Here is a 10,879-nt window from a genome sequence, read left to right on the forward strand (position 1 = left end):
TTCTTTATTACAATGACTTGTAATCCACAATGGCCTGAAATTCAGTCATACTTATCCAATTCTAATAGTTCCACTAATCGCCCAGACATAGTTGCACGAGTTTTTAGAGCAAAAGTTGAAGAAATCAAGCATGATATACTTAAAAAAAATGTTCTCGGCGTTGTCAAAGCTTATTCCTATGTAATTGAATTCCAAAAAAGAGGACTTCCTCATATGCATATGCTGCTGATCATGGATATTAACTCAAAGTTAGATTGTGTATCTTCCTATGACTCCTTTATTTCAGCTGAGTTGCCAGACCAGTATAAACAGTGCACTTTGTACAATTTAGTTTGCAAGCATATGCTACATGGTCCTTGTGGAATATTGAACCCTGACAATGTATGCATGTCTGACGGCAAATGTAAAAACCATTATCCAAAAGTTTTTGTCGAAGAAACAAGTCATACAGAAAACGGATTTCCAAAATATAGAAGACAAGATTGTGGATCTATTGCGTATGCACGTGGAAGAATATTGGATAATCGTTGGGTCGTACCTTACAGTCCTAAATTGCTTCAAAAATTTGACTGTCACATAAATGTTGAAGTTTGTTCAACTATTAAACTTGTTAAATATTTATATAAATATGTCTACAAAGGACATGACCGGGTAGCATACACAATCGACACTTCCACTGCTGAACACAACGTTGACGAGATCTCAGCATTCCAGGCAGGTCGTTGGGTAGCACCGCCCGAAGCATGCTGGCGTATTTTTAGCTTCAACTTGAATGAAATGCAACCTCCAGTGCATGCTCTTCAACTACACATACCCAATTACCAATACACATAATTTAAAACAAACAATTCAATACCAACTATAATAAGTTCCAGCCTGAATCAGAGAACAATGCTAACATAATTCTTTAACATAAATGCACATAACTCAAATGCTAGAGCCTTAAATTTATTGTACAGAGAAGTTCCACAGCACTTTGTATGGGATACCAATACACATATGTGGAATATTAGAAAACGTGGAACAGCTATTGGAAGAATTGTAACAGCTCGGCCAGCAGAGAATGAAAGATACTTTCTTCGTATGCTACTTCAATTTCATCGAGCACCAACATTTTTCGAAGATCTAAAAACTGTTAATGGAATACAATATGAGAGTTTTAGGACTGCATGTGTGGCATTCAATTTATTAGATAGTGACAGTGGAATAATTGATTCACTTCAAGAAGCATCTCAATGTCATTTACCATCAGCATTTGCCCAACTATTTGCTACAACACTCATTTTTTGTAGTCCAGCCGAACCTCAGATATTGTGGGATAGATTCTACTCTTTCTGTTTTCCTGAAAATAATAAAACTTTGGAAAGGAATACCTCAAATTTACAGACACAAGCTTCAGTTATTTTAAATGGTTTCTTAGCACCATTTGGAACTAATTTACATGATTTTGGTATACAGGTATCACCAGCTAAAACATCTTACGAACGTCAACAAATACAACAAGAAAATATCTGCAACAAATCTATTTCGACATCACAATTCCCGTCACGAGAAAACCTTAATCCTGAACAACAATTAGTTTATGATGCAGTTATTGAAAAGTTAAACAATCACTTGCCTTTCGTTTGCTTTATTGACGGTCCTGCTGGAATAGGAAAGACATTTCTGTATACCACTATACTTGCTTATGCAAATAATACAGATCTTGTAGCAATCGCTGTGGCAACATCTGGTGTTGCAGCCTCTTTATTACCTAATGGACAAACAGCACATTCAAAATTCAAGCTTCCATTAAACATTACTGACAAGCAAGTATGCAATATACCAAAACAATCTAATCTTGCCCAAGAACTAAGAAAAGCTTCAATAATTATTTGGGATGAAATCTCAATGGCATGATGAGAACTAATTGAAGCTCTAGACTACACATTAAAAGATATAATGGATTGTGCCGATCCATTTGGAGGAAAAGTCGTTATATTTGGAGGAGATTTTCGGCAGATTACTCCAGTAATTCCCAATGGGTCAAAAGAAATGTTTATTGAGGCAAGTGTGGTTTCTTCTTACCTATTTCAAAATGCAACAAAATTCCATCTTACTACAAACATGCGAGCAAGACAGGATCCTGATTTTTGCAACTACTTAGAAAGTATTGGCAACAATACATGTCCAAAAAACATTAATGGTGAGGTCAGACTTCCAAACCAAATACTATTGAATTATTCCGACCGAAATTTGGAGTCTCTCATAGAAAATATTTATCCTACAACTCTCTTAAACAATCCTTTATCAGACATATTTATAAATCGATCAATTCTTACAACAACGAACCACCTTGTAGATGTTATTAATAATAACATCCTAAAAAAAAAGTCTGGAAGAGAAATTACAGCTATAGGTCGTGATAAAACAAAAGATAGTGACCAACAAGCTCATTACGAAGATTATCTTGCTTCTACAACACCAAACGGAATGCCACCACATACATTAAGCCTGAAAGTTGGGGCTCCAATAATGTTGCTTCGCAACCTTGATCCAACAAATGGCTTGTCAAACGGCACAAGAATGATATGCAAAAAACTAACAAGAAATCTACTACAGGCCCAAATAATGACCGGACCTTGTTCAGGAAAGCTTTGTTTAATACCTCGTATTCCACTCCAGCCAAAGAATACAAATGTATCGTCTATAGAATTTACAAGGACACAGTTCCCTGTCAAACTTTGTTTCGCAATGACGATTAATAAGGCTCAAGGACAAACCTTAGAACACATCGGTATATTCATAGGCGATCCTGTTTTTATGCACAGTCAGCTGTATGTTGCTTTATCCAGAGCGAAATCCTTCTCCTCATTACGTATTATGATCCGACCAAAACAATCAAACAGTATTGAAGAATGGACTAAGAATATTGTTTACGACAAAATTCTACAACTTGCCGGCATAACATAAACAAGATTTACATTCTATGAATATAAACATATACAATAAAATGACAAAAAAAACCCTAAGAGAGAGAATCAGATAATAGACCTGTTGGGAATGGAAGACCCAAAAAAAAGCTCCCCCCAAAAAATTTCGTACCCAAGGGGGAAGGAAACGGGCGTTTGGTCGGGTTTAGGGTAGAAAGATGAGGTAGGCGATACAGAGATCGGGGAAAAATTTGTCGGGCGAAGAAATGTCAGCTGGCAGACGCGTGCATCGGACAAAAAGAATTTGTGGGAAGAAATATGAGTCGGGCGCCCGACTGCTGGGCGACCGAACATGACAGCCGACCTCTCCCACCATTGAGGTGAAGTATCTCTTAATACCTTTAACAAAAAGTTAATACTTACGTTCAATAAGTAAAATATATATGTTGTGATTTTAACACATTCCCTTCCATAAAATAGCCTTTTGTACTATTAATAAGTTCATAAGTTTGTATTCCACAAAATATTGTACCACAGTAACCTTTCGTACATATTGTTAGGTATTACCTAACAATAATGATAACATTCGGACAGTCAGGTTCTAAAACATTTTAATACTCTAAATACTCTATAACACGCCACATTCATACATTACACATACTGATCAGTAACACTAACACGTTACCTATCACCTCAATTAAATTAAAAAACCAAAAAAACACGAAACATAGATACAAAACAATCAAGCACAAGCTTAGTATAAAACAATATTTCTCTTCTTCTTCTTCACTACTACACACAACAGTCTTTACTTCCTTAGACATAGTTTTAAAATATATCATATTAACAACTCTACTTAATAATTCAAACCGATTGTATTTTTAGTATCCAGTCATAATAACACCTACTTCCAGAAATACCTATAAGTAAAACCATTCAACCACGTCTCACAGTACATCTACCTGCACATTACCTGTGCAAATTACGCAGAAGTAAGACCCTACAATTGCACAGTTATAAAAATTAATGAAACACAAAAAACTCAATCGTTCACAATTCAACTTTATCACAATCCATTTTCGGAAACACCTTACATACTTCCAACTTATTTTTCGACCAACTTGCGATTCTCACACAAGTATCTGAAATGGACCAAGAGCAACAAGTAATAGATGTTGCCAACCTTACAGTGAATGTTCGAAAGTGGACCATTCGGGTTATGCTACTCGAGACTTCAGCCTAGCGCATTTCCAGTCGGACAGAAAAGGCCTACAAAAGATACATTTTTGTAGATGCCAACGTTTGTTCTCATCCTTACTCTCACCCCTTTAGTTCCTCAATGTTTTTGATTTTCCTTTATATACCCAAAATTGTTTAAACATTTTTTAAATATTTAAGGCATTTTATTAATCAATGTAGGGAACAAAAATCCAAGCGTGTGCATTCGAACATGATATTTGTAAATTGGATGAATGCTTAAGCTTATTTTAGACGTACGATATCTACGGAGATTTTTCCAAGCCATCAGCACAACACTTTCAGGGTATAACGCAAATGTACAACTCATCCTGAACCAGAAGTCATGCATATCCCCAGTTTTTGATGCAGCTATAAACAGTCTCGTCGGAAAACCATCCTTCGTCAGACTATCGAGTTTACAGGCTTTTTTGGACTCTAAGTCTTTCTTTGGTAATATACTTTATTACTATCATTCATCCATATACTGCATGTCAAAAATTTCCTTAATAGTAACTAATTATTTAGCTTACATGTAACAATCTTTCATCTTCATTGCATTACCACTGACCTCCTACTTATGACAATGTCAAAATTATTATATCCAAATATATTATAGATGTCATCGGCATTGTAATCGATGTTGGTCCAGTCAAGTTTAGAGGGACCGACAAACTGCAAGAAATAACAATCGTTACTGAAGAGTAATTTCAATTTCTCTATCACATAACATTACTAATATTTTTCAACCTCTGTGTAAAAGTTAACAAATTATTTCTATCAACAGGAAATTACCAACACAGTTAACTATTTGGAATGATCTGGTACAAGCAGAAGGATATAAAATCCACTCTCTACTTCCAGAAAGACCAATTATTGCAGCACTTAACATCAAGGCTTCAAGTTATAAAGGTAGCTTTACATTATTTTATCTCTAAACTAACAAAAAATGTTTAATGTTAATTTCAATACAGGGTTATTTTAATATAAAATCCCATCTCTGCTATGTTTAATGTTATTGTATCCTCTCTTTTCAATAGCATATGTGTTGGTCATCCTTCATCATTAGTAACAAGTGATTTGATTTATTTATAATATATGACAATTTGTTCATTTCAGTTTAATGTTTTAAAACATAGCAGCACTTATAACATATTGCTCACAATACTATTTTCGTTGATCTTTAAATTAGGGGTTTCATTGTCTGCCATGTCAATGGCTAACTTTCTGTTTGATCCACCATACCCGGAGAGGATGGCACTTCATCAATGGTAAAATTTAACGCATTATTATCGATCTCTTAGTTTAAACATACTTTAAACATTTTTAAATTAATACAAATAAATTTGGTTTAGGAAACAAGATGAGAAGGCATATCTTGAGGAACTGCTATCCTCAAAAAATTCTGAAAGTCCAGCACTTCATCCAACAATACCAAATTTCGGACTTTCAACAATAAAAGCAATGTGCGACTCACCAGTTAAGTTCCCAACCATTTATCATCCAATACTAACGTACGTAGACCTTTTTTTACTAACTCTTGTAAATTCAATAAGCAGGCAACTGATCATAGAATTAGAGGAACCTACGAAATCCTTGTACCAACAAACTTTAAGTTCTCATATGGTGCGTGTGGCAAATGCCACACATCCACAAAAATACCTGTTAACCACACATTCCATTGTTTTCGCTGTTCAAGAGTTCAAAAATGTGAAGCAAGGTATAGTAAAACTTTTTTCAGCATTTACTTCTAAATTCTTATATAACTAATTCATTTTCACAATTGCAGATACTTGTTGAACGTGGAAGTTGCAGACACAACTGGCTCCGTCAAATGCATTGCATATGAGAAAATTGTAGCAATACTTTTGGATTGTCAGCTCGAACTTTTGCAAACCAGAACAGAAAAGGTACTATAACGCTACAATATAACACCTTTTTTAAAGCAGTTCCTGGAACATTAATGCAAATTTCAATATATCACATAACCAGACAACTTTACTACCAATATAACCTTATATTGGTACATACCTTTTCCAGGAGCTTATTTAACTGTGCGAAAGCCGCAACAAAGTTGTCAGCAATACCGAGTTCACCTTCACAATCAAGAAAAAAAAAAAACAACGTTAGTAAAGTTCAACGCAGATAGTTATACTATCAACACCATGGAAGTATTGAACTTGGGTAATTCACTTTACTATGTCATTGATCTAAAAACCAAAAGTACTATCCGTTCTAAATTTAACATTCTAATGATTGTCTATTTGACCTTTTATAGCAGAAGACCAGCTGAATTTAGGTACAACTGATTCACCAACCCATATCAATCCGGAACCATCGGGACTCACTCCATCACTATCGCATGTTACAACATCAGATTCACCATTTCATGCTCCAAATACAAGTTAAGTGATCATGTCCACCGTAAATGCATGTTATAATTGTACATATATATATAACCATCTCAAACATAAAATTACTCTTTCATATTCACATTTACTTACAATGTTACTAATTTATATAATAGGGAGCATCCGCAAAAACCTCACACCATTGCTGATTGATGATGATAGCTTCTTGTCCACAAACCGCACAAAAAAAAGAAAAGCAACCTGCAACACCCACCAAAAAGAGTAAACTTAGTAGCAAGAAATAGTTTCCATCAACACTAGCATACCTTTTGGCATATGCACTTTTTGCTGTACTAAAACAACTATGAGGACAAAGATTGGCCGTAGCACATTTCCACTTTTCCCATCTCAATGATTCACGATACTAATATGCACTAATTAATGCCTACTGATTGGCCAATATTTTTGGTTATTGAATAGTTTAGAAGCATATTTGTACTGAGCATTGAAGCCTACTGCTTACTCAATGATCGACGTTGACAATGTCTATTAATTCACATTTACTGCTTCGTCAATGTTTTCTTATTATTGAATGTTTTATAGACACCCTTAATGTATAAAATTGTATGGTTTTTATTTCAATAATATTCTGGTTTCTATTGTAAAGAAATTTAAATGGGTCATTTCCCTTTATTGACCTTACGTCCATAACCACATTTGAATACGTGTTGTAAACAATAACTATTCAGTAATGTCAAATTAACATATATTTTGTTTTATCAGTTTAACCGCCCCAGAACTGCCTTTCACCCGACCTGAACCCCCCAAAACTGCCTTTCGGCTGATCTCAAGTGGCATCAATTACCGCACTCAACTGCTTCGGCTGACCAAAGGTCTTACTGCCTTAAATGGGCTGTTGGCCCGACCTATATGTGGTCCGACCTGGATATTATTTTCTTTGTCCATCATCTTGCCCGATTTCTTTTCACCCGACCTATATAATGTCCGACTTCGTGTCCGACATTATCGCAACCGTCCTTGGTGCCCGACTTTACCACATCCGACCTCCGTGTCTGGCCTTGCCACGCCCGACCTTATCAGATCTGACTTCCTGCCCGACCTTCTCATGTCCGACTACCCTGCCCGACTCACTCAGGTCCGACCTCTCTCCCGAATGTATCACGTCCGACCCGACCTTATCAGGCCTGACTTCGTGCCCTGGTTGTACAGATATAAAAAATATATATTTATATAATTTATTATATTTATTTCTCTCCTCTTTCTATCCAACCGACTACCTACTGGACGGTTCTCCATCCGATATATTCAGTATATATATATCATTTTGTAGAAAATAATTTTTTAATAAAATAGAAAAAAAATATCCAAACAAAAATATATTTTTTTAAATTTGTTGGTTACACAGATATAAAAAATATATATTTATATAATTTATTATATTATATTTCTTTCAATCCCAATGGTCGCCCCAATCAAGCGACTGAACTACTGTTCACTTAATTGGGCGACCAATTAACAGACCAGTCTTCGCCCGACCTCCGTATCGGCCGCCTCCTTCTTCACCCGACTTCCTCTTTCGACCGACCTCGGTTAAAACCCTACTACCATTATCATTATTTTTATTATTATTATTTTTTGCACGTAACAATGTTTATATAATTTATTATATTTTTTTATCTCATTTTTCTATCCCAACCGACTACGTATTGGACGGTTCTCAGTATATATCATTTTGTAGAAAATAATTTTTAAATAAAATAGAAAAAAAATTATCCAAAAAAAATATATTTTTTTTAATTTGTTGGTTGCACAGATATAAAAAAATATATATTTATATAATTTATTATATTATATTTCTTTCAATCCCAATGGTCGCATCAATCAAGCGATTGAACTACTGGTCACTTAATTGGGCGACCAATTAACAGACCTGTCTTCGCCCGACCTCCGTATCGGCCGCCTCCTTCTTCACCCGACTTCCTCTTTCGACCAACCTCCGTTACGACCCTGCTACCATTATCATTTTTATTATTATTATTATTTTTTTTTACGTAACAATATTTATATAATTTATTATATTTTTTTATCTCATTTTTCTATCCCAACCGACTACCTATTGGACGGTTCTCAGTATATATATCATTTTGTAGAAAATAATCTTTTTAATAAAATAGAAAGAAAAATATCCAAAGAAATATATATTTTTTAAAATTTGTTGGCTGCACAGATATAAAAAATATATATTTATATAATTTATTATATTATATTTCTTTCTATCCCAATGATCGCCCCATTCAAGCGACTGAACTACTGTTTACTTAATTGGGCGACCAATTAACAGACCTGTCTTCGCCCGACCTCCGTATCAGCCGCCTCCTTCTTCACCCGACTTCCTCTTTCGACCGACCTCCGTTAGGACCCTGCTACCATTATCATTATTTTTATTATTATTATTTTTTGTACGTAACAATATTTATATAATTTATTATATTTTTTATCTCATTTTTCTATCCCAACCGACTACCTATTGGACGGTTCTCAGTATATATATCATTTTGTAGAAAATAATTTTTTAATAAAATAGAAAATAAATATCCAAAGAAAAATATATATATTTTTAAAGTTGTTTGTTGCACAGATATAAAAAATATATATTTATATAATTTATTATATTATATTTCTTTCTATCTCAATGGTCGCCCCAATCAAGCGACTTAACTACTGTTCACTTAATTTGGCGACCAATTAACAGACCTGTCTTCGCCCGACCTCCGTATCGGCCAACTTATCCTTCTTCGCCCGACTTCCTCTTTCGACCGACCTCCGTATCAGCGCCATCTCATCATTTTCGCCCGACTTCTTCGCCCGACCGACCTCCGTATCGGCCTTCTCCTTCTTCGCCCGAATTCCTCTTTCGACCGACCTCTGTATCGGCCGTCTTATCCTTCTTCGCCCAACTTCCTCTTTCGACCGACCTCATTTGGTCCGACCTCCGTATCGGCCGTCTCATCCTTTTTCGTCCGACCTCATTTGGTCCGACCTCTGTCGTCCCTCATCTTTCTTCGTCCGTCTTCCTTTTGTCCGACCTCCGTTTCGTCCGTCTCATCCTTCTTCGCCCGACCTTATCTTGTCCGACCTCCTTTAAGACCCTGCTACCATTATCCTTATTATTTTCTACGTAACAAATATATATATATATATTTTTCTCATTTTGTCCATAAAATATATTTATATTATATTTTCTCTCATTCTCTTTCTCTCTCGTAAGACTAATTCGGTCAATATTTTTTTTACTTTTCTCCCTAAAATATATTTATATTATTTTTTCCTCATTTTCTCTCATTCTCTTCCTCTTTCGTAAAACTAAATCGGTCAATTTTTTTTTTTTTTTTTTTCCTAAAATATATTTATATTATCCTTTTTTTCAAGAAATAAAAAATGTAAAATATATACCGCTAATGAACTCATACAATATATTTATATAAAAAAAATTACAAAAAATATTCTACCATAACAAAAACTTGCGCGGCTTAGCCGCGCTCACACGAGTACTAGTATATATATATATATATATACACATGTAGTCGGATCTGTCCGAATCTTGAAGGTCATTGAAGGCAAGTCGTTAGCGTCTGTTCAACGATGATGTTGTAGTGATAGTGCGCGAGAATAGAGGGGAGATGGGATCCTTTATTTGGTTGGTTGGCGGCCGAACTTTGCGCGTGGATCAATTGACGCTGCGGTACTGTAGATATTACTACAACTAGTTGAGGTTCCAGGCATGTGTTTTTTCAGGGAATTTTGGGAAAATTTGAATTTGAATTTGGTTTTTATTTGAATTTTGAGGTGAGTTTGAATTTATGTGTTTCTTTTGTATTTAAATTTTGGTTGAATTTGGAGAGTTTTGATGTGGATTGATTTGATGATAATGATTATAATAATATAAATATATATTAATTTGATTATAAATTTATATTATATCTATGTATATATTTTTAAATTTTTATTTATTTATATATAAAAAATTTTATTCTCTATGACATATATATTGTATATATTTTATTAAATAATAATTAATATATATTTTTTTACATTTATAATTAAAAAAAAAAACAGAAGAAAAAGCGTAGATCCCCAAATCACCTCCAACCCAGTTTTGGATTGAATTAATATTGTTTGCACAGTAATCCAGCCCAAAACTGGACTAGAGAAACACACCCCTAATTTTTAATTTAAAAGCAATAAGTAATAAAAAGAAAAAAATATATATTTATTTAAAATATTAACAGTGTTGAAGTTAGATGAAGCCCACTTGGCAACTTGATTTTGGACCGTTGGTGAAATTTGGGCTGGAGAAAT

This window comes from Andrographis paniculata, unplaced genomic scaffold (genome assembly GCF_009805555.1).
Source record: "Andrographis paniculata isolate CXL003 unplaced genomic scaffold, ASM980555v1 Contig64END, whole genome shotgun sequence".
In the NCBI taxonomy this organism is placed as follows: Eukaryota; Viridiplantae; Streptophyta; class Magnoliopsida; order Lamiales; family Acanthaceae; genus Andrographis; species Andrographis paniculata.